The sequence below is a fragment of the Pan paniscus genome, chromosome 6, assembly GCF_029289425.2.
Source record: "Pan paniscus chromosome 6, NHGRI_mPanPan1-v2.0_pri, whole genome shotgun sequence".
Taxonomy (NCBI): domain Eukaryota; kingdom Metazoa; phylum Chordata; class Mammalia; order Primates; family Hominidae; genus Pan; species Pan paniscus.
The window spans coordinates 76,855,408-76,881,038 of NC_073255.2; the positions used below are offsets into that span (position 1 = coordinate 76,855,408).

Genomic DNA, 25,631 nt, shown 5'->3' on the forward strand with positions numbered 1-25,631 from the left:
ATACCCTTCTTCATTTACCGTCATTTTGTGTTTGTCCTTATTCAGATTATGTTTGTGCCTTGACTTGACTACATATTCATGGAAGAGAGAAGGTAGACTCAGACTTCCATCCGGATTAAACACAAAGTTAACTAACATATCTTCTTAGCTCACATTAGATAGAATATTATATTTGTTTTATAATATAAATATGAATTTTAAGTACTGCATGAAGAATAATCTTCCCCATCTTACAAAAGAAGATCATCAGACATTGGATCATTCATGAATTACCCAAAGCTGTATTCTCTCAACAATTCTTTTTATTCTTACATCTTAACCTCCATGAAAATCTAGAGGCATGAAGTACTAGAAATTAGAAACAAATTTGCAGAAAAGCACAAATTGTCAAAATTAATCCAAGAAAAAAGAGAATATATTAATATACTTATAACAGGTAAAGATATTGACAAGATTCCTTCCCAGAAAAAAAGGCTCAGATAGCTTCACTGGTAAATTCTACTAAACATTTAATGAATAATTAATGCCAATTCTACACAAACACTTGCAAAATGTAAAAGGGAAAAGAAAACAATTCATTTGTTGAGGCCGGTATTACCCAGTAAACGAAACCACATGAAAGCATAAAAAAAAAAAAAAAAAATGAGAGACCATTATTCTTCATAAGTATAGACCCAGAATTTTTTTTTTGAGATGGAGTTTTGCTCTTGTTGCCTAGGCTGCAGTGCCATGGCCCCATCTCAGCTCACTGTACCCTCTGCCTCCTGGGTTCAAGTGATTCTCCTGTCAGCCTCCTGAGTAGCTGGGATTACAGGCACCCGTTACTATGCCCGGCTAATGTTTGGTATTTTTTTTAGTAGAGACGGGGTTTCACCATGTTGGCCAGGCTGGTCTCAAACTCCTGACCTCAGGTGATCCGCCTGCCTTGGCCTCCCAAGGTGCTGAGATTACAGGCATGGGCCCCCGCACCCAGCCTAGAAGTCTTTAAAAACTCTAGAAAACTGAATTCAGCAACACATAAAATGTTAGATAAAATGACCAAGTGGAATTATCTCACTAATGCAAATATCAGTCAATGTAATATACCATATTAAGAGAATAGAGGACAAAACCATAATTATTTCAGTAGACACACAAAAGCATTTGACAAAATCCATTACTCATTAACAATAAAGCCTCCAGAAATCTAGGAATAGAAAAATCTGCTTAACCTCTCCTACAGGGCATCTATAAATCTTTCACACATTCCAGTAAAATATAATAGAGGACATATTGGTATGTCTTACTTTATGGTTTTAAAAATTAACAACGCATAATAAAGATAATTTATTTACCTAGAAAACAAACACTTTTCTAAAAACGTTTCTATTGCATGGATAAAAGTGGAAATTAAGATAAAAAAGAGTAGTACTGTTGAGAATGACTAAGATTTGGTATCATTAATTTTCTTATTAGCAATTAAAATAGTATCAACAATTCTAACAAGACACAGGTGCATTCTCCCCAGCAAAAAGGCAAGATGATCACATAAAATCCTTATGTTATACATAACAGAAAGTATTTTATATTTGAAACATATGGCAACATTGTCATAACTACATTCTACTAAAAATGTTGCACAATACATACTCCAAAAAATTAGAACTTTCCTTGGGGACATATGGTTTTTCTAAAGATAATTGTGTTCATTATTCTGATAAGCAATTCCTCCAAAGGTAAATGTGGCTATCTGGGATTCTGGGAATATCCTGAAAAGTTACATGTTCTAAAAATAGTTCCATTGGAAAAAAAACACCATAAAGCCTAGACAATGTAGCAAGTGCTTAACTGCAGAGTTTAGTTCTAAGTGCTAAAGTAAAAATAAAGGGGCTGGGCATGGTGGCTCACACCTGTAATCCAAGCACTTTGGGAGGCTGAGGTGGGCAGATTACTTGAGTTCAGGAGGTCGAAACCAGCCTGGGCAACATGATGAAACCCTGTCTGCCCCTGAAAATACAAAAAAAAAAAAAAAAAAAAAAAAAATAGCCAGGCGTGGTGGTGGGTGCCTGTAATCCCAGCTACTCAGGAGGCTGAGGCAGGAGAATCGCTTGAACCCGGGAAGTGGAGGTTGCGGTGAGCCGAGATAGTGCAAATGCACTCCAGCCTGGGCAATAGAGTGAGACTCCATCTCAAAAAAATAAAACAAAGAAAGAAGCACAGGCAGCAGAAAGAAGGGAGGATGAGACAGTCCATCTGGCAGGGTGAGGCTTCCTACAATAGGTTGATAATAATAGGGGCATCATTTCTTGGGTTTTTACAGCTCTCAGGGGTAGATGTGGTGCCACACTAGAATCAAAGTAAGGGAGATGAACCTGACTAGCCTAACTAAAGCCAAAAGCCTCAAGGTTCTGCAAATCTAAGAAAAATGAGATAGAATATGAAGCCTGCAGTCAAAGTGAGATAAAAAGGGAAGCTAGTCAGTCCGTGCCTTGGCTGATTTGGCAAGGAAGGCCAACTGTACTGATATGTTGGGGTTTGAATTGACCCGGAGTTTTTATAGAGAAAAATTTAATAAGTTAATTTAAATGTTTTCAGATTCATGTAGAGAAGAAAACAAAAATTCCAAGACAATTTTTTTTTTTGAGGAAAAAAACCCTCAACCCAAAAAACTGAAAATCTTATCAGTTCAGGCTTGTCAAGTATAATCACACAACGTAATTTTTTTAAATATGCAAAATAAAGGACACAAAAATTAATTTTGTTCAAAAATAACAACAATCATAAAACACTTGTACCAGTAGACTTCAAGGAATTCCGAGCAGACGTACAGAAAATATGTAAGCTAGGCATGGGGTGGCGCTTGCCTATAATCCCAGCATTTTGGGAGGCCAAGGCAGTAGAATCACTTGAGGCCAGGAGTTTTAGGCTAGCCTGGTCAACATAGCATAACCTAATTTCTATAAAAATACAAAAATAAAAAATATATACATACATAGTTAAAATATTTAGATAAATATAAGGGATATGAGCAAAGTAAAAAATAGGAGCTAAAGTATAAGAAAAAAGAATGAGCTAACAATGCCAGGTGCGGTGGCTCACGCCTGTAATCCCAGCACTTTGGAAGGCCGAGGCAAGCAGATCACGAGGTCAGGAGATCGAGACCATCCTGGCTAACACGATGAAATCCCATCTCTACTACAAACACAAAAAGTTAGCTGGGCGCGGTGGCATGTGCCTGTAATCCCAGCTACTTGGGAGGCTGAGGCAGGAGAATTGCTTGAACCCGGGAGGTGGAGGTTGCAGTGAGCCAACATGGCGCCACTGCACTCAAGCTGGGCAACAGAGGGAGACTCCGTCAAACAAACAAACAAAAAAAACATAGATGTCAGGACAAGGAGAAAAATGAGTGGAAAATATGCAAGTCAGAATAAGTTAAAAATGAAATAAGAGTGCTATGTCTAATGGTTTGTTGTTGTTGTTGTTTGGTTTTGGTTTGGTTTGGTTTTTGAGGTGGAGTCTCACTCTGTCGCCCAGGCTGGAGTGCAGTGGCACGATCTCGGCTCACTGCAACGTCCGCCTCCCGGGTTCAAGCGATTCTCCTGCCTCAGCCTCCTGAGTAGCTGGGACTACAGGCGCCGGCCACCACAGCCCAGCTCATTTTTGTATTTTTAGTAGAGACGGGTTTCACCATGTTGGCCAGTCTGGTCTTGAATTCCTGACATCAGGTGATCCACCCGCTTTGGCCTCCGAAAGCGCTAGGATTACAAATGTGAACCACCACGCCTGGCCTTGTCTAATGATTTTTTGAACAAAATAGAGAAAATATGGCATGCTTAAACATTTTAAAGAACTAATAAAACATCAACCAAGGAAAGTACAAAAAAAATCTAAAAACATCATAATAACTAAAAAGCTTACCACCAAAATGATTTAAAATCATTGAAATATAAAATGTGAATCAACTACAAAGCAACAAGAGATTTTTAACCCATATTTGGCATCTTCATAGAATTCACAAATCAATGGATATTATGTTCGAAGTTCTGAGTTAAAATATCTGTCAATTTTGAATTGCATCCCTAGTTAAAAATTTTTTAAGATCAAAGATAAAATGTAAAATAATTCATATAAGTAATACAAACTAAGTTTACTTCAGTTATTTACTTGTTTAATAAACTTATTAATTACATTAGTCATCACATAAATAAAATGCTGCTTCCTATTGTGAAACATATAATTTGTGAAGCATATAACGTTCAACATTTTGTCTCTAAAACAGGTAACATTTTGAATGAAGAGAACAAAAATTTAATGATTGGTATAAAAATAAATTTCAGGAAAATGAAAGGTTTGTATGATGACATAATTAACATAATAGACAGGACAGAAATCTCAATATTTGTTTTTACACATTTTGGAGGGAAAGTAACCCTGAGATATTAAAGTGCAGAAAATAATATTAATTATATTCTTGAGTTTTCAAACCCCTCTTTCCTTGGTACTTACAGAACATCCAGCACAGGCCCAGGATTCCCTGGGTGTTTCTGCCAAGGAGACTATCCAGCGGAGTTAAAGCGGAAAGCCATGTGCACAAAGATGGATGGATGCTCACCTCTAAGAGATCAGTGGGTGCAGGTTGCAGAGGGAGTTGGGTGAGTGCAGTTTGTAGAGGGAGTTGTGTGGGTGCAGGTTGCAGAGGCAGTTGGCCCTTCTTGGAGGTCCAGGGAGGGGCTACAGGCACCATCCTTGAAGTGGGTCCTGGAACTCCACTGAGCCCTCCTGCCTACAGGGGCCTTAGAGGGTCCTGGGGGAGGCCAGCCTGGGTGCCCTGTCCTGTCCGTGGCCCCTGAGTCCTACCTCACCCGCTAGCTTTTTTTTTTCTTACAGAGGAATCAGGGTGGCAACCCCAATGCAGCCTTGCTAGAGGAAGGATATCAAAAGTGTCAGGGTGATGGGAATAGCATTAAATCTATGAATTACTTTGGGCAGTGTGGTCATTTTCACGATATTGATTCTTCTTATCCATAAGCATGGAATAGTTTTTCCATTTGTTTGTGTCCTCTCTTATTTCCTTGAGCAGTGGTTTGTAGTTCTCCCCGAAGAGGTCCTTCATGTCCCTTGTGAATTGTATTCCTAGGTGTTTTATTCTCTTTGTAGCAATCGTAAATGGGATTTCATTCATTATTTGGACCTCTGCTTGTCTATTATTGGTGTGTAGGAATGCTTGTGATTTTTGCACATTGATTTCATATCCTGAGACTTTGTTGAAGTTGGTTATCAGCCCAAGGAGTTTTTGGGCTGAGACAATGGGGTTTTCTAAATATACAATCTTGTCACCCGCAAACAGACAATTTGACTTCCTCTCTTCTTATTCGAATACCCTTTATTTCTTTCTCTTCCCTCATTGCCCTGGCCAGAACTTCCAATACTGTGTTGAATAGGAGTGGTGAAAGAGGGCTTCCTTGTCTTGTGCCAGTTTTCAAAGGGAATGCTTCCAGCTTTTTTGCCCATTCAGTATGATATTGGCTATGCGTTTGTCATAAATAGCTCTCATTATTTTGAAGTATGTTCCCTCAATACCTAGTTTATTCAGGGTTTTTAGCATGAAGGGGTGTTGAATTTTATTGAAGGCCTTTTCTGCATTTATTGAGATAATCATGTGGTTTTTGTGGTTGGTTCTGTTAATGTGATGGATTACATTTATTGATTTGCATATGTTAAACCAGCCTTGCATCTCAGGAATGAAGCTGACTTGATCGTGGTGGATAAGCTTTTTAATGTGCCACTGGATTTGGTCTGCCAGTATTTTATTGAGGATTTTTGCATCAATGTTCATCAGGGATATTGGCCTGAAATTTTCTTTGTTTGTTGTGTCTCTGCCAGGTTTTGGAATCAGGATGACACTGGCTTGATAAAATGAGTTAGGGAGGAGTCCTTCTTTTTCTGTTGTTTGGAATAGTTTCAGAAGGAATGGTACTAGCTCCTCTTTGTACCTCTGGTAGAATTCGACTCTGAATTGGTCTGGTCCTGCCTGGGCTTTTTTTTTTTGGTTGGTAGGCTATTAATTACTCCCTCAATTTCAGAACTTGTTATTAGTCTATTTAGAGATTCAACTTCTTCCGGGTTTAGTCTCGGGAGGATGTATGTGTCCAGGAATTTATCCATTTCTTCTAGATTTGCTAGCTTATTTTCGTAAAAATATTTATAGTATTCTCTGATGGTAGTTCATATTTCTGTGGGATCAGTGTTGATATCCCATTTATCACTTTTTATTGTGTCTCTTTGATTCTTCTCTCTTTTCCTTTTTATTAGTCTAGCTAGTGGTCTACCTATTTTGTTAATCTTTTCAAAAAACCAGCTCCTGGATTCATTGATTTTTTTAAGGCTTTTTTCATGTCTCTATCTCCTTTAGTTCTGCTCTGATCTCAGTTATTTCTTATCTTTTGCTAGCTTTTGAATTTGTTTGCTCTTGCTTCTCTAATGCTTCTAATTGTGATATTAGGGTATTGATTTTAGATCTTTCCTGCTTTCTGATGTGAGCATTTAGTGCTATAAATTTCCCTCTTAACACTGCTTTAGCTAGGTCCTAGAGATTTTGGCACATTGTGTCTTTGTTCTCTTTGGTTTCAAAGAACTTCTTTATCTCTGCCTTAATTTTTTTTATTTACCCAGTCGTCATTCAGGAGCAGATTGTTCAGTTTCCATGTAGTTTTGTAGTTTTGAGTGAGTTTCTTAATCCTGAGTTCTAATTTGATTGCACTGTGGTCTGAGAGACTGTTTGTTATGATTTCATTCTTTTTGCATTTGCTGAGGAATGTTTTACTTCCAATTATGTGGTCAATTTTAGAATAAGTGCTATGTGGTGCTGAGAAATATGTATATTCTGTTGATTTGGGGTGGGGAGTTATATAGATGTCTATTTGGTCTGCTTGGTCCAGAGCTGAGTTCAAGTCTTGAATATCCTTGTTAGTTTTCTGTCTCATTGCTCTGTCTAATATTGACAGTGGGGTGTTAAAGTCTCCTACTATTATTGTGTGGGAGTCTAATTCTCTGTGTAGGTCTCTAAGAACTTGTTTTATGAATCTGGGTGCTCCTGTATTGGGTGCATATATATTTAGGATAGTTAGTTCTTCTTGTTGCGTTGATCCCTTTACCACCACATAATGCCCTTCTTTGTCTTTTTTGGTCTTTGTTGGTTTAAAGTCTGTTTTATCAGAGACTAGGATTGCAACCCCTGCTTTTTTGTGTGTGTTCCATTTGGTTGGTAAATATTCTTCCATCCCTTTATTTTGAGCCTATGTGTGTCTTTGGATATAAAATGGGTCTCCTGAATACAGCACAGTGATGAGTCTTGACTCTTTGTCCAATTTGCCAGTCCATGTCTTTTAATTGGGGGCATTTCACCCATTTACATTTAAAGTTAATATTGTTATGCGTGAATTTGATCCTGGCATCATGATGCTAGCTGGTTATTTCACACATTAGTTGATGCAGTTCCTCATAGTGTTGCTGGTCTTTATATTTTGGTGTGTTTTTGCCGTGGCTGGTACCAGTTTTTTCCTTTCCATATTTAGTGCTTCCTTCAGAAGCTCTCATAAGGCAGGCCCGGTGTTGACAAAATCCCTCAGCATTTGCTTGTCTGGAAAGGATTTTATTTCTTCTTCACTAATTAAGCTTAGTTAGGCTGGATATGAAATTCTGGGTTGAAAATTATTTTCTTTAAGAATGTTGAATATTGGCCCCCACTCTCTTCTGGCTTGTAGGGTTTCTGCAGAGAGATCCACTGTTAGTCTGACAGGCTTCTCTTTGCAGGTAATCTGACCTTTCTCTCTGGCTGCCCTTAACTTTTTTTCCTTTGTTTCAACCTTGGATAATCTGATGATTATGTGTCTTGGGGTTGCTCTTCTCGAGGAGTATCTTAGTGGTGTTCTCTGTATTTCCTGAATTTGAATGTTGGCCTGTCTTGCTAGGTTGGGGAAGTTCTCCTGCATAACATCCTGAAGTGTGTTTTCCAACTTGGTTCCATTCTCCCCATCAATGTCAGGTACACCAATCAATTGTACGTTTGGTCTTTTCACATAGTCCTATATTTCTTGGAGGCTTTGTTCCTTTTCATTCTTTTTTCTCTAATCTTGTCTCCCTACCTTATTTCAGTAAGTTGATCTTCAATCTCTGATATCCTTTCTTCCACTTGATCAATTTGGCTATTGATACTTGTGTATGCTTCACAAAGTTTTCATGCTGTGTTTTTCAGCTCCATCTGGTCATTTATGTTATTCTCTAAGCTGGTGACTCTATAATAACTGTTGGTTATTACAGCAGTTCCTGTAGCCTCTTATCAAGGTTCCTAGCTTCCTTGCATTGGGTTAGAACATAGTCTTTTAGCTCAGAAGAGTTTTGTTATTACCCAGCTTCTGAAGCCTACTTCTGTCAATTCATCAAACTCATTCTCCTTTCAGTTTTGTGCCCTTGCTGGAGAGGAGTTGTGATCATTTAGAGGAGAAGAGGCATCCTGGTTTTTGGAATTTTCAGTACTGTTACACTGGTTTTTCCTCATTTTGTGGATTTAGTTACCTTTGATCTTTGAGGCTGATGACCTTTGGCTTGGGTTTTTGCGTGGGGGTCCTTTTTGTTGATTTTGATGTTGTTGCTTTCTGTTTGTGAGTTTTTCTTCTAACAGTCAGGCCCCTCTTCTGCAGGTCTGCTGCAGTTTGCTGGAGGTCCACTCCAGACCCTGTTTGCCTGGGTGTCACCAGCAGAGGCTGCAGAACAGCAAAGATTGCTGCCTGCTCCTTCTTCTGGAAGCTTCGTCCCAGAGGGGGCACTGGCCTGATGCCAGCTGGGGCTCTCCTCTATGTGGTGTCTGTTGACTCCTGCTGGGAGGTCTCTCCCAGTCAGGAGGCATGGGGATCCGGGACCCACTTGAGGAGGCAGTCTAAGAGCTCGAGCGCTGTGCTGGGAGAATCCTCCTTTTCAGGATCTGCTGCTCTCTTCAGAGCCAGCAAGCAGAAATGTTTAAGTCCACTGAGGCTGTGCCCACAGCTGCCCCTTCCCCCAAGTGCTCTGTCCCAGGGAGATGGGAGTTTTATCTATAACCCCCTGACTGGGGCTGCTGCCTTTCTTTCAGAGATTCCCTGCCCAGTGAGGAGGAATCTAGAATGGCAGTCCGGCCACAACCGCTTTGCTGCACTCTGTTGAGTTCTGCTCAGTCCAAACTTTCCAGCCTCTTTAGCACTGTCAGAGAAAAACTGACTACTGAAGCCTCAGTAATGGTGGACACCCCTTCCCTCACCAAGCTCAATCATCCCAGGTTGACTTCAGACTGCTGTGCTGGCAGTGAGAATTTCGAGCCCGTGGTTCTTAGCTTGGTGGCCTCCATGGGAGTGGGACCCGCTTATCGAGACCACTTGGCGCCCTGGATTCAGTCCTCTTTCCAGGGGAGTGAACAGTTCTGTCTCGCTGGGGTTCCAGGTGCTACTGGAGTATGAAGAAAAAATTCCTGCAGCTATCTCGTTGTCTGCCCAAACAGCTGCCCAGTTTTGTGCTTGAAACCCAGGCCCCTGTTTGTATAGGCACACAAGGGAATCTCCTGCTCTGTGGATTGCAAAAACTGTGGGAAAAGCATAGCATTTGGACCGGATAGCACAGTGTCTCACCACTTCCCTTGGCTGGAGGAGGGAGTTCCCTGGCTCCTTGCACTTCCTGGGTGAGGTGATGCCCCAACCTGCTTCTGCTCGCCCTCCGTGGGCTGCATCCACTGCCTAACCAGTCCTAATGAGATGAACTGGATACCTCAGTTGGAAATGCAGAAATCACCCGCTTTCTGCATTGGTCTTGCTGGGAGCTGCAGACTAGAGCTGTTCCAAGCAACCCCACTTTCTCTCTTTTTGCTCCTCAAAGTCACTAAGGTCTTAAGAGCTAACACTGAAGATCAACTTTGTATTTGTATACATGTTTTATTACAGAAAATTTAAAACATATACAAAATAAAACAGTATAATACAACTGTTATCCAGGCTCAACAACCTGTGCCAAGTTTGTTTTATCCATACTTCAATGCATTTTCTTCCCAGACTTTATTATTATTTTTTTCTGAAATAAGATGTGTGCTAATTGAAGGTAAAATCTTGGCTGAGCACAATGGCTTAAGCCTGTGTAATTCCATCCTTTTGGAATGACAAGACAGGAGGCTCACTTGAGTGTCAGAATTTAAGAGCAGCCTGGGCAACATAGTGAGACCACATGGCTACTAAAAATACAAAAAAAAAAAATGAGGCATGATGGTGCATGCCTATATTCCTAGCTACTTGGGATGCTGACATAGCAGGATCCCTTGAGTCTGGCAGGGTGAGGCTTTAAGTGAGATGTGATTGGGCAGCTACACACAAGCCTGGGTGACAGTGAGACTGTCTCAAAAAAAAAAAAAAAGAAAGGTTTACTCTTAACTGTACCTTTTTAAACATCAGTACACATATATAAACAATTTTTCTTTTAAGAATAGAAGTACCCAAGTTAACAATCATTAACGTGAACCCATTTGTTACTCAGACTTTATCTTTTAATTAGTTTTTCTTTTTTTAAATAAGATGTGAGCTCATTGAAAGGACCAATCTTGGCCAGGCATAGTGGCTTGCATTTGTAATTCCATCCCTTTGGGAAGCCAGAGCTCACGAGTTTGAGACCAGCCTGAGCAACATAACAAGACCTCACTGGGGCAACGTAGTGAGACATCATCTCTACAAACATTTTTTAAAAATTAGTTGGGCATGATGGTGCACACTTGTAGTCCCAGCTATTTGGGATGCTGACGTGGGAGGATCGCTCGAGCCTGGGAGGTCAAGGCTGCAGTGAGCTGTGATTGCACCACTACACTCCACCCTGAGTGACAGATTGAGACGCTGAGAAAAAAAGGTACAATCTTAACTGTACCTGTTTGACACATCAATACATCCATATAAACAATCCCTTTCGTAAAAATAAAAGCACCCCACTTAACAATATTGATACGCATGGGAATTACCTATACATTTTTTATTTCTTTTAGTTTGGATTTTTATTGAAAGGAAACACCTAGAAACATTATGTAAAATCTAGATTTTGAAAAAAATAGACCTGAACTTGGTTTGAGAATTTCAAAATAGACATGAGTTTTCTCTGAGAATTTGTCTTTCTAACAACGTACAGATCTTACAGCACACGGTAGATACAAGGACTCTTTTATCTAAAATAAATAAAATTTGACGAATAAACATTTTAAAATTTGACCTGTGGCTAAAGGATGAATCAAAACACCTGTGCAATGGGTTATCTGTAGAAGTATATTTTAATGACAAACTATTAATAACCAAAAAAGTTATAATAATTTATTAACTAACATGAGCAAAATTCCTATTATGGTATCTATGAAAATGCTTTCTTAGAGTAAAATATTCTCTTATCTTGCAAGGGCACTGGTTAATAACAGCAAAGATTTGGAGGTCAATGTCTCATAAAGTAAGTAGCAGACCCCTTTCACACCCATAGCTGGCCTTCAGAGTTATCGAAAAAATGGTCATTTACACAAGAGCAGATAATTTTCTTAGTTTCTATTAAGTTTATATGTTAATGTTGTTACAAAATTTAACTCAGTTTTCTTATAAGATTATCTGACAAAATTTTATATGTTATAATATCACAATATATTATGTAATATCATGTAATATAATAAAATTTTGTCAGATACGGTGTCATATATATAATTTGTTATTTCATAAAACATATACAAAAAAACAAAATTTTATGTTATGATATCACAATGTATTATACCATATATTATATACGATTATATATCATGTATTACATTATGATATCACAATGTATTATGATATATATCATATGTATAATACATGATATATCACAATATATTATGACATTATTATATATTATGTCTGACATATATTATATCACAATATATTATATAATATGATATAATGTTATATTATATTTATTATATTATATTATATTATGTTGCATTATATATTATATTATATAGTCCAGCTAATTGACATGGCCCAGCAGACTGCCCAGGGTGTGAACTACCTCCATGCCAAGAATATCATCCAAGGCGATCTCAAGTCTAATAACATTTTTCAACACAAAGATGAGTGACTCTCGTCTGGCCACAGTGAAGACAGAGTGAAGCAGGGCCCAGCCCTTGGAGAAGCCTTCGGGTTCTGTTTTATGGATCGCAGCTGACCTGAACCCCTTCAGCTTCCAGTCGGACGTCTATGCCAGTGTGGCTGTGCTCTAAAATCTCACGACTGGCTCACTGCCTTACAGCCACATTGGCAGCTGTGACCAGATTATCTTTATGGTGGGCTGTGACTCTTCATCCCTGGACCTCAGAAAAATCTCCAGCAACTGCCCGAAGCCATGTGGTGCCTGCTGTCTGACTGCCTCATGTTCCAGCAAAAGGAGTGGCTCCTTTTGCCCCAGACTCTGGCCACAATTTTTCTGCTGCAAGGGTCGCTCCCCAAGATGGAGGGAATACCTCTAAATCGTCCTTTTATCAAACCCAAGCTGATGAGTTTCCTTCCTGACTACTCAACACAGGCTGTCTTGAGCCTGACCTTACTCCCAGCCACTAGGGAGCCAATCTTAGCCCGCCATGCCAAGGAGCCCTGCCCACCAACGAATCAATGTTTTATCTCTGTCCCGAAGTTGCATCAGGATCTCATATCCCCCACCCTGTTAGATGAGGGGGTCCCGATGTGCTTTCCCAGTTCCTCTAAAATTGGAAAACTCTTAAAGTTTGAGCCCCTGTCCCCCTCCATCATTTTATTTTTTGGCTTAGAAGATACCTCTAAATTGGGGGAACTCCTTCATCTCTCATGGCTAAAATTTGTAGCAGGGATTTCACTCAGAACCTCTATGGGATTTGTGCCTGATGTGACTTCCACTGGACTTTGGGGTTCTCAACACATCATGTATTTTGGGGGTTCCCTTTTTGTCCTCTCCTCCATTCAAGGACTACTGTCTTACTTCATTAAAATACAGAGAATTTTGCTGAAAAAAAATAAAGTGTTTCAAATAAAACCTTCCCAACCTTTGCCTCTGGGGAAAACATAATTTTATTAAATTATTTATGTATGTATTTGACCTCTGCTCTAAAAAGAGACACTACTCACTTCACACAAGGCTGTTAGTTATTTTAAAACATCCTTGAAAAGATTGTCCAAATGGAAGCTTATATAAGATGTAAAACAAATTAACCAACAGGTCTATAAAAATTGGCTCCCAACAGAGTACAACATACACTTAAAAATACAGAAATATTGGTACAACCATTACAGAAACATTGTGAAGCTTTCTCAAATAATTAAAATAGAATTGCCATATTATTCAGCAATTTCACTTCCAGATATATAACCAAAGAGAACAAAATTAGTATCTAAAAGAGACATCTGCCCTTCTGTATTCATGGCAGAATTATTTACAATGACAGAGACATGCAAACAATCTAGGTATCCATTAATAGATGAATGGATAAAGAAATTATGGAATATTTATATAATGGAATATTATTCAGCCATAAAAAAGAGAATTCTGCCATTTGCTACAAAACGAATGAACCTAGAGGACATTAGGTTAAATGAAATAAGCTAGACACAGAATGACAAATACTGTTTGATTTCACTCATATATGAAGCCAAAAAAGTCAAAGTCATAGGAACAGAGAGTCCACAGTGGTTGCTAGGGGGTGGTGGGTGGCAGAAATGAAGACACGGTGATCAAAACTTTTAGATATAAAATAAACAAGTTCCAGTGATTTAGTGCACAGCATGGATGTTCACGAATGTTGTCTTAGGCTATCCCTATTTCTGTAATAAAATACTTTAGAACAGGTAATTTATATAGAGTCTAAACTTACTTCTCACAGTTACAGAGGCTGAGAAGTCCAAGACCAGGGCACTAGCAGATACACATAATATAGTACCTGCTAATTACATTAATTTGATAATTACACCATATATATGTATGTAGGTAGGTATTGGAGCTTCACATTTTAACCTTATATTCATTTTCTGAAAACGTTACTCCTGTACAACTTTATTCTGTCTTTCCCTCCTAGTTTGGGTACTAATGTTTAAATCTACATATGTTACAAACACAACAGTTTGTAGCTATCTGCTTACATAATTTTATTTTTTTAAATAAGCTGAAATAAGAAAAAAGAGCACTTGTGTATTTACAGGTTTGTTTTGTTAAACTTCTTATTATTCATTATGTTATTGTAATCCTTCACTTTTTCTGATGTATTTTTTTAAACCTTTGTAGATACAAGTTATTATCTGGAAAGATTTTCTTAGCCCAATATATCTTTTCTTGAACCCACTTTCTCTGTGCTGTAATTGGCAAATAAATTAAATTTCTTTATGTTATAGCACTGAAGATCCCATTACAAACAATATTACACAGTTGCTTTTGACAATCAGATAATATGAGAAAAAATATTTCTTATATTGCCTTAAATATTTGTTACATTTACTAGTCCTCTTTGTCTTTTGGGGGCATTAAAATTATCTGGGATTACTTGCATTCAGCCTGAAAACTTATTTCTATTCTTTCTCAAATGATCTGTCTGCTATCAAAAAATTGCCTCAGCTTTTATTTACCTGAAATGTCTTTATTTTTTATTTATTTTTAATTGATAGTTTTTCTGAGGATAAAATTTTTAGTGGACATTTTTTCATCTTTGAGCATTGAAATATGTATACATTCTTAGAAGTTGAAAAGCTTTTAAGAAGAAAAAAAGTTTTGATCTGAGAATGTTCAGTGATTTGAGGAATTCAGAAGGGAAGGAAATGCTTTCTGATGAGTGAGCCACAAGTACTCTATGAGTATAGATAATGTGCACCCTACATGGGTGTGATTGTGGATGTATGGAAGTTTCAGATATGTATAACTTACTTGTTGTAAGATAAAATGCTTAGGCTACATTTTAAAGAATTTATTTAAAGATAGTCCAGGTTAATCAGGATAAATGGGTAAAATTAAAATGATAATATTGGTAATAATTTTGACCGTGCAATAAATAATACTGATGATAGGATATCTATTGCTTTTTCAGATATATAAAATATGATTCCTCTTCACCATTAAGACGACCATAGTCCACTTATGACACTATTAAAAATTGCCCTTTTTTTCCAAGCTGGTATTGGACTCACAGCCAACACCTTCCTCCTTTTCTTCTGTATCTGCACACTCCCTCTGAACTGCAGGCCTAAGCCCACTGACCTCATCACCTGTCACCTGGCCCTTGTCCACTTAGTGATGCTTCTCACTGTGAGCTTCTTGGCATCTCTGGACCTCTTTGAGTCACGGTATTTTCAGAATGACTTCAAGTGTAAGGTATTCTTCTACATGCATAGAGGGATGAGGGCTCTCTATCTGCACCACCTGCCTCCGGAGTGTGCTCCAGGCTGTCACCATTACCCCCGGCACCTCCTGGTTGGCAAGAATTAAACAGAAATTCACACATTGCATCTTTCACTTCTTGGGGTTCTCAGTTTCTTTCTCAGTAGTAACCTGCCCTCCTCCACTGTGGCCTCTTCTAATGTGACCGATAGCAATGTGCCAAGTATCAGTAAATACTGTTCACTTTCTTACATAAGCTACATCATCAGGAGTCTGTCTTTCATGCTGCCACTACTTGCAGATGTCTTCTTTGTAGCAGTCATGTTGCTCTCAAGGGCATACATGGTAATTCTTTTGTCCAGGCATCAGAGACAACCCCAGTACCTTCCCAGCACCAACCTGTCTGCGAAAGCCTCCCCAGAGAAAAGGGCCACCTAGACCATTCCCATGCTGGTGAGTCGCTTTGTGGTCATGTATTGGGTGGGCCTCATCATCTCATCCTCCTCAACCCTGTTATGGGCTTATGACTCATTCATCATGGGTGTCCAGATGCTTATGGGCAATTTCTATCTGTTAGCCCTTTTATGCTAATTAGTTCTGATAATAGAATAATCAAAATTTTGCATAATGTGTTATATAAATATCATAGATGATAATAAATTATGACAATAATTATCTGAAAAACAGATTTGGACATCAAATAATTCAAGAAGCAGGTGATTTTATATATTATTTTATTACACTTTTATTTCATCTAAATACTTTTGAAAACTATGCTGCCAAGAACTTGGTGGTTTCTTTAAAGTCCACCGTCATAGTCCCCTGTGTCCACAAGTTTCTTATATTTAATTTTGATCCCTTAAGTTTTATATAAGACAACTTTTCTATCTTCTTGAAGTGTACACTTAAGATGCTCCTGTTGGTAGATAAAATTTCTCTTTGTGTGTGCGTGTGTTTTACTTCTGAAGGTTATTTAGTTTACCCTTATTTATTAAATATATACTAGCTATGTATTCAGTTATAGGTTGAACAATAATTTTTCAGCACTCTTAATATTTCCTTCTCAGTTTTCTGGCTCTGCCTGGGCTGTGGAGATTTCACTCTCACATGTGTAGATTCTCTCTCTCTCTCATGGCTTTGAAGTTTCTTCATTCTCTTTGGTGTTATGCAGTTTGACTTATGGTGTTGGATATCTTTCTTTATTGCTTTTTCTTTTTTTAATTTGGTGACGGAATCTTGCTCTGTCACCCAGGCTGGAGTCTTGGCTCACTGCAACCTCCGCCTCCCGGGTTCAAGCGATTCTCCTGCCTCAACCTCCGGAGTAGCTGGGATCACAGGCAGCTGACACCATGCCCGGCTAAGTTTTTTGTATTTTTTTGTATTTTTAGTAGACACGGGGTTTCACCTTGTTGGCCAGGTTGGTCTTGAACTCCTGACCTCAAGTGACCCGCCCTCCTTGGCCTCGCAAAGTGCTGTGATTACAGATGTGAGCCACTACACCCAGCCTCTTTATTGCTTGCTTTCAGGCACAGTGTCTCTTTTAGGCACATGTCTGGTTTTTACTTTTAGAAATTTGTAAATAATTATTTATTAGTATGACTTATTATTTGTATGAATTCAAGTGAAATAATTGTGCTTTATTCTTTGTCATTCTATTCTTCACATATGTATAATTACATTCATATTACTATTATTTTGTTTCTCTTTCTTTTATTTGGTTATATTCGTTCTGCTCAAAATTTCAGTTCATTAATCCAGTTCACTAATTCTCTCATCAACTTAGTCTAATTTTATAATTAACTCACATATCGTATATTAAATTTCTTTATGTGTAAATTATTCCATTTCTATTTGACTCTTTTCCAAATTTCCTCATTCAGTTTATAGTTTCCTGCTCTTTCAAAAATTATTTGGATATCATCTTTTCCTCATTTGTTTTTACCTAAACATTTAAAATATTTAAATTTAATATTTTATATTAATATGTACAAATATATTTATAATACTTTTTAAATTTAAAATATTACAAATATATTTCCAGTATGCAAAGTTTATGTGATATCAAATTTCTTCCAACCGGGCCAGGCACAGTGGCTCATGCCTGTATTGGGAGGGAGAGGCAATCCGATCACTTGAGGCCAGGAGTTCCAGACCAGCCTGGTGAACATGGTGAAACCCCATCTCTACTAAAAACACAAAAATTAGCTGGGCATGGTGAGGCATGCCTGTAACCCCAGCTACTCGGGAGGCTGAGGCAGGAGAATCACTTGAACCCAGGAGGCGGAGGTTGCATTGAGCCTAGATCGGGCCACTGCACTCCAGCCTGTATAACAGAGCAAGACTCTGCCTCAAAAAGAAAAATCTTCTAACCCTTTTTCCTCGTAGCTTATTTTCTTCTGTGCTTCATACTTTTTATTTATTTTTTATTTTTTACAATAGGATCCGGTTTATTCTGCCTTGGCAGGGTGATCCTGAGAGTGGTGGGTGTCACCCTCTCCTGGGCAGAGGGAGGGGCCGTGGGCCAGTCAAGCCAATGGTAGGAGAAGCGCTGGTGAGGGGCGGAATTTGGGGTTCAGGGGTGTAACCCCAAGAATGCAGTGAAACCAGGCCGAGGCCCAGAGGCAGCTGTGGTAGGCCAGGGCAGGGTGGAAGGCAGTGGACTGGGCCCGGGCCGGGATGACAGGGCCAAGGACTCAGGCCACACTGGCATCCCGGGAGGCGGGGCGCAGTGTCGCATGACGTAGAAAATGAATCACAGGCCCAGGGCTCACAATAAGCACATGGACAAGTGGGCACAGACTCACAGGCCAGATGGACCTCCAGCCACGGCCGGGCCAGACTTGTGGACACAGGCGCAGCGTCACATACAGACCACGGGGAGACATGGCACTAGGGGACAAACGGACGTGACACCACAATGCACAGGGCAGGCCACAGAGCTCGAGGGACGTGGGCAGGGGCCTTTTGGCATTTCTGCGCTGGAATCATGTGAGACAAGGGTGGTAGCCGCTCTGGAGGTGCCTGGGGGGTTCCCTCATGAGCCCTCTGGGCTTAGTCCATCCTCCACACTGTTGTGCAGCTTCTCCACCTCCTGGTAGAGGATAAATACTGTTACCCTTATCCCTGGTCACATCCAGGGAGACGCGGTCCAGCGGCCCAGGCGGGGGACAGTGCCGTTCTAGAGGTCCTTGAGCCCCTCCTTCCTCAGGATCTGCAGTCATAGGCCGGTGTGTTCCGCATTTGTGCTGCTCCAGGCCCCGCATCCGGGTCTCGATCCCATCCAGAGGAGCGTTTCCCAAGACACTGGCTGCGCCCACAATGGCTCCGAAGACCCCAGCGACCAGCGCGGGTCCATGGGCTTGCTGGGGTTGTCCCCTCGGTACCAGCTGTGCAGGGAGGTCAGGAGGAGAAGCAGACGGCCTGGTTCCAGCCCTGCTTCAGCGTGGGTGCCATGAGGCCCCGGTGAGTCCCCTTGTTCTCGCACAATCTCTCTAACCTGGTGGGAGACTCCTCTGCACTGGAGGTCTGGGAAGGTCTGGCCGTGGATGAACTTCACCTTGATGGTGTCCATGGAACATACGACCACCATGGCCTCGGCCACGCCAGCGCCCTGGCCGCACCGCAGCCAGCGCTGCCGTCAGGCCGTCCCTGGGCATCCCGCGTCTGGCTGCTGTGGAACTGGAACATTCAGAACCCAACGCCGCCCTGGAGACAAGAGCCGCAGAGCAGGGAGCTGAGGCCGCGGTGCCGGCCCCCGACGCCATGACCGCGACAGTGCGCACGCGGGATCCATGCGCGGTGCCCGGCTGGTGCCAGCGCTCGTCCGCCTGCAGCTACGACCTCCCGCGCTCCGTGGGGAGCGGACGCCCATTTCAATGCCGCCGGCCAGGCCGCCTGCCTGGTGTCGCCTTCCCCGGAGCCTCCGCTGGGCCTTCCCGGACGCGGCGCGGCGTGGCCACGGCGGGCGGGAGGCGGGCGCCCGCTGTGATCTGAAGTCCCAGCCTCCTAAACTCCGCAGTGGGACCTTAATTTGGTTTTAACACAAATGAAGATCTCACTAAAGATAAAAAGGGATGTCTTGGCTTCTAATTTTTGTTAAAAGCAATAGCATATGTTGTATAGGATAGTGCATTGGGGTAAATCTTTTTTTTTATTATTTTTATTTTTTCATCAGCCCACTGACATTGAAAGGGGATAGTTTTTAGGTTATTGACGAGCAGTTTTCTCTCAGATAACTGCCTTAGTATAGGGGTTTGTGGTCACGTTGATGAGAGCGTAGGCTGGGGTTAAAAGTCGTTATGGCAGTAACAACCTTCTGAGGACCAGGAAATTCAAATCCCTCTCATGATACTTTGCTAATATCTCCCGAGTTTGCTGTGCCTTCCCTTTGTGCCTCTTCCCACACGTGGTTTCTTGCACTTGGCCCAGCTATATTCCACTGTTTTGACTCCATGCTTCTTAGCCTGGTGGCAGTGGTGAGGGAGTGAGGAAATCTCTAATGTTCTGAGGAAGCCTCAGACTTAGCACTGTGAACTGGGGTGTGGCGTTACTGACCATTGAAGAGTTTCCTGCCCATCCTGTACATGCAATGCCAGGACAAGAGCACATTCCTGTCCCTCCTTGTCCATGGTAGGGGAAACGTGCTCCTTCTCCATGCTCTTAACTCCCAGTTGAAGTGGGCCTTGAACAGTGCCCTGTAAATTAATGGTTTCTTTTCTTTATGGGAGATGCATCTGTGCAGAAATGCGGGTGTTGGCCTTGTTCCTTCACCCTCAGTTCCATGAGTTTTTCCCCAGTGCCCTTTGGCTCAGGTTTGGATGCTCTTTCTCTGCAGATTAGGCCTCATGTTATATAGGAGAGATGTGAGGGCTGTGTCTCCAGAGTTGCAGTAGTGGATGGGATAGTGGTCCCTCCCCATCAGCACTGTGGGGTAAGCATCCTCAGGATTCTACCCCCATCTTCCCTGACAGGCCTTGTAGGGTTCCTAGAAAAATTATACACAACGGTATAAACCCTATGTCTGTAGACTCCAGGGTTTCTCATTCTCCTCACCCACCCACACACAGCCACCAGGAACTAGTTCAAAAGTTCTGGCTTAATTTTACCAGTTTACATGGTCTTCAGGGTACACATAAAAGCCTGGAGCCTGTGTGACCTGCAGGCTTTCTGCATCCCCTGATGTTGGGTTTGTAGTCTGCCCTGTGACCTCAGTTCTTTAAAGGGCTCAGGAGAAACCATCCATTCATTTGAAGTTTCTCCAGCATTTTTGTTTGTTTGTTTAATGTGTAGGAGCAACTCTTTGTCAGGTCTCTATATCTACAAACTTAACTCAGAAACTAATATTTTTAAATATATTTCTTTTCTATCATACTTTTAGTGCTCCTCTACCTATGCTAATTGTTCTTCAGTATTTTTTATATTTGTATGTCTTTATCTATTTTAAAATCAGGTTTAATTGCTTCTTAATCGAATTAATAACTTTTCATTTATTTCCCTATGTAACTTTCTTTTCAGACGTTTAAAGTATTGCTGTGTGTTTCAAGTGGAGGAGGTCATATTACAACTGACATTTGTCCTTGACTACTGGACATATCACACCAGCCCTGATTGCAGTTATACTTGAAGCCAGATCTACCCTTAACGTATATTCATTTTACTATTCAATAAATATTAACTTATCATGAATGGTATATATTGTTACAGTTGTAGGTTTATGGACCTGAATAGACAATAAAATAAATAAAACCCAAATTACATGGCTTCAGGGGGGTATAACTTTTTATTAAGTTTTTAGTTAAAACATTTTTGCCTTTCTGTGATTTGCAACTTTGAGTGATTGCCTTGAAAAAGGAACCAGAGTTGAAACTGAAGTAGTAGGTGTTGGTGAGATTTTGATGGCTAAGAGCATCGGGCTCATTTTGTAACTGAAGGGGAAATTAGAACAGGCCACCAGTTCCATCTGACCACAATGCATTTGGAATAATCACCATGGCAACCCATGACTTGTATTTTAGGGGAAAAGAATTGGAAATAAAATGACCAAGCATAAAGCTGACCCAGTCTACATGGATCTTTGTCTTTAAAACATATCTGCAATACTCATGTAGGCAGTGTATAAATAACTTGTCAGAAATATCGTTTATGCCAAGGTTCTTCTTGAATTTTCAGGATTTTGCTTCTCCAGTAGCGAGTGTGTTACTGAGCAAAAGGGGCTTTCTATCCAAAACACTAGAACCCAAAACTGTGGCACTGGGTTTTTCTTTTTAAGAAAAAAAAAAGCTGCTCCTTATTATAATTTTTGTTTATATTATAATTATGTAAGTATAATTTTAATTTTATTATAAATTTGCTTTATTATAATTTTTATTTCAGTATCATTTACAGTACAAGTGGTTTTTGGTTACGTGGATGAATTATATAGCAGTGAATTCTGAGATTTTAGTGCACCTGTCACCTGAGTAGTTTATATTGTACCAAATAGGTAGTTTTTTCATCCCTCATCCACCTCCCACTCTCTGCTTCTGAGTCTCCAAAGTCCATTACATCACTCTGTATGCCTTTGCATACGCATAGCTTAACTCCCACTTATAAGTGAAAAATAATAGTATTTTATTTTCCATTCTTGAGTTATTTCACTTAAAATAATGGCCTCATATCCCTTGCCCTGAAATTAACAGCCAGCAGGGGTGTCCTCAGTATCAAAACAAGTCAACCACACAAAGCCGTCAAGGACTCCAGGAACCCAGGTCCATGGGGTGCAGCCCTGCAAGGTGGAAAAGCTGACCAAGTCTTCCTTCCAGCCAAATCTGGAAGAAAGGCCCCTTGCCTGCAGCAGTGTTCCTGGTACCCAGGCCTCTGTGGGCATCCCTCAGCACAAAGACCCTCTCCAAGGGGCATGGGCCGGCCCTTCCAGGACCACCAGCCCAGCTCCAGAAGCCCATGGGTCATCCCCACCCTCACCTGACTGAGCTGTCCCTGAGGCTAAGGCCCAGCAGCATGAAGAGACTTCCACAGAAACCAGGGCAATAGGCTGCTCTCTGGCGGCACTGGGGGCTCAGGGTCTGGCTAGCCTGTCCCTGGCTCAAGTCACATGCCTGGAAATTAGGGTTTTCTCCTCTGCTCTTAGCATCTCCTGGGTAAACCAATAATTACCCTCCTTCATGTCTCAAAATTCACATCCATGTAAAAGGCTCTGGTGAGGGTGACATTTCCAGGAAGCCACAGCCCATGTCAATCCCCTGCAAAGCTGTGACCTTGTCCGCGGGCAGGTGAGGCGGCGGAGTTCTCCCAAAAGCCGGTGAACTGGCGCTCTGGCTGGAGAGCGCGGAGGGCGGCAGCACAATGGACAGCGTCTGGGACCTCAGGCCAGTTCCACAGCAGCCTAGGAAAGCAGGCGGCTCCTGTGCTGGAGGAGGCGTGATGCTCTGGAGGGAAACCGAGCTGAGCAGCGAGAGGTGGGGTGAGGCTGAGACCCGCCCGATTTAGGCAAAGACGAGGTGCACTTCGCAGCGTCACACTCTTCTCACTGCCCAGCCCCGACTTGCCCCTCAAGTCCCTCTCTGGACTCACTCCCCTTAGCCAGGGATGGCACAGAATCAGTGGCCAGCATAGGTTTGGAAGCAGAGAGGTCCACACGGCTTGCGCCTCCCTCCGGGACTGCTCACCACCCCGCAGCCCGGCGCTTGCTGGGACTGTAGGCCGGTAGCCCTGCGACCAACAGCCGAAAGCGGTTAAGAAACTACTCCCAGAATGCCTGGCGAGGCGCGCACCACGCGGCCCCTTCCTCCAGGCATTCGCACCACCCCCCACTCCCGTTGCATGCTGGGACTGTAGTTGATCGCCTGCGATCAACGGCCGGAAGCGGCTAAAACTACTCCTGCCTGCATACCCCGCAGGAGCAAAGCGCACCATGTCTCCCTCCAGGGATCCGCACCGCTCACAATCCTGTTTAGTGCTGGGATTGTAGTCCTGCGAGCCTACGACTAATAGCTGGGTGCGGATAAGAGACCACAGCTCCCCCCATTCCCAGCAAAGGTCCCTCCTCCACCGAGCTCCTCCAGGCTTCCAGTGCAGTTCCGCCGTGCGGTGGGAAGCTTGGCTGTTCACAAACCTCTCCTGCCCGCGAGGAGACAGCTTGGCCAGGGCGGCTGATCTCACCTTGTCATTGTGACACGGTGTCTCCCCAACGTGCTGGCTTCATGACTTGTGCCCAGAGTTTGATTTTCCACAGACCAGGTAGAGGCCAAGAGCCTCTCACAGACTCTGCAGCAGGGTTGCTATGGTAACGCTTGCCCCCCCGCCCCCCCCCCCAGCAGCCGGCTCCACACCGCCCTTTCCCTCTGAAGGGCCACTCGTTTTAGCCACGTCCTCTTATTGTCCCTCCCCTGGCCACACCCCTTCAGACATGCGTAGTGCTCCCCTTGGTCCAGCGCGGGAAGCTCCCTCGTGAGTGTCCGAGACTATTAGCTCACTCACTGCCTCATGTGAAGGTACCCAGTCTCTGGTAACCTGGCACTTCCCTTTTGAAAACCACCTTTTTCTCTCTCTCTGGGCTGCCACGAATCCCCCTGTACTCCCCAGATGCACCTGTTGGACCCCGGGCTGGCTGCATGGCCCACACCTGGGTCAGGCCTCGCACAGGGGCGCTCCTGCCACTATAATAACGATGAGAAAATGTCCCAGGGGAAAGGCCTGACCCTGCTGCATCCAGTCAGGAAACTGCCACGGGGAAGGGACCACCTAAACTACTTTGCGAGCCACATCCACCACTTCTTTGTCCCCCACCCAGGCTGGTTCCCAGGCCTTGGGGTCCTAGTGTAGACCTCCCGGCCATAACTAACACAGGTGCAGGACCAGAGAGCGCCTTGGTTCCTCCCAACACATGAGGAAGTTTGTGTGGTGAGGTTTGGACAGTGTCTTTGTTTTTGCTCTGAATAGGGTGCCCTGGAAAAATCTTTACCTCTTATTAAATACTCCCTTTGGGACCACTTTTAAGACTTTGCCGATGGAACTTAACAGTGATCATTTATTGAATCCATTTTTCTATTCGCTTTTTTAGATTAACTCTTAAGTACTCCACAACTACACGCTTTTGAAACTGGCGTTGGCATAGCGTTAGTTCTGTGCAGGGCGGACGCAGCAGGACAGAATCTCCCTGGGCATCTTTTCGGAGCATCAATTTTACTGCAAAATTTTGAAAAAACAAATTTAACTGATTTCCAAGGTAAGAAATTAAACCTTGAAAAATAGACTAAAGAGTCATCTGCACCTGACATATCAGACTTTCTGCAGGAAGAAAACTCTAAGGAGAGCATATTGTCCATTATTATAAATAGTGAAAATGAGAAATCATAGCAAGTCCCTTGAAAACCCTGCCCTGCCAGTTTTCTAATAGGGCCTTGGTATGGTTTTATGTGTATTTTCTTTTGAAGTGTGCTCATCTTTTGAATATACAAATTTGAGGTTTTGACCAAATTTTGCAAGTTTTCAGCTATGAGTTGTTTATTTGCTCTTGTATCATATTTAATTTTTCTGTCTCTCCCTCTCTTTCTCGGACTCAGTCATTCCACAGGTCTCTAAGGAGCTTTTCATTTTCTTCAAACTTGTTTCACTCTTCAGATTGGATGATGATGATTTCTATTGCTGTCTTCTGTTTCTACTCTGTTTATAAACTCAAAGGTCTTTTTAATTTTTCATTTCATTAACTCTGTATCCCATTCTTTTTATAATTTTCATTTCTCTGTAATGGAGTCTCGCCGTGTCACCCAGGCTGGAGTGCAGTGGCTGATCTCAGCTCACTGCGCCCTCCTCCTCCCAGGTTCAAGTGATTCTCGTGCCTCAGTCTCCCAAGTAGCTGGGACTACAGGCACACGCTGCCACACTCAGCTAATTTTTGTATTTCTAGTAGAGATGGGGTTTCACCATGTTGGCCAGGATGGTCTCAATCTACTGACCTCATGATCCACCCACCTCGGCCTCCCAAAGTGCTGGGATTACAGGTATGAGCCACCGCCCCCAGCGTTTCTGGTGTTTTATCAGAGGAGCAAAACCTGAGGTAATTCAGATTCTGCTCTTTGTTATCTTCTAGGAGTTTTGTGAGTTTTCCTCCTATATAGGTCTATGATCCATTCTTAGTAATTTCTGTGAAAGTTGTCAGGTCTGGGTTTAGGGTTTTTTTTTTTTCTTCTTTTCTCTTGTATGTGGATGTCCAGTTGTTCCAGTACTGTTTGTTGAAAAAGTATTGTTTCTCAATT

The 25,631-nt window shown here is 41.9% G+C and overlaps 2 pseudogenes; one reads left to right on the plus strand and one right to left on the minus strand.

The window, feature by feature from the left end:
- The first annotated feature begins 15,294 nt into the window (after window positions 1-15,294).
- Window positions 15,295-16,031, plus strand: LOC100995424 (vomeronasal type-1 receptor 94-like; annotated as a pseudogene).
- Window positions 16,032-17,521: 1,490 nt separating this feature from the next.
- LOC129398151 (tricarboxylate transport protein, mitochondrial-like) lies at window positions 17,522-19,065 on the minus strand (annotated as a pseudogene).
- Window positions 19,066-25,631: the final 6,566 nt, after the last annotated feature.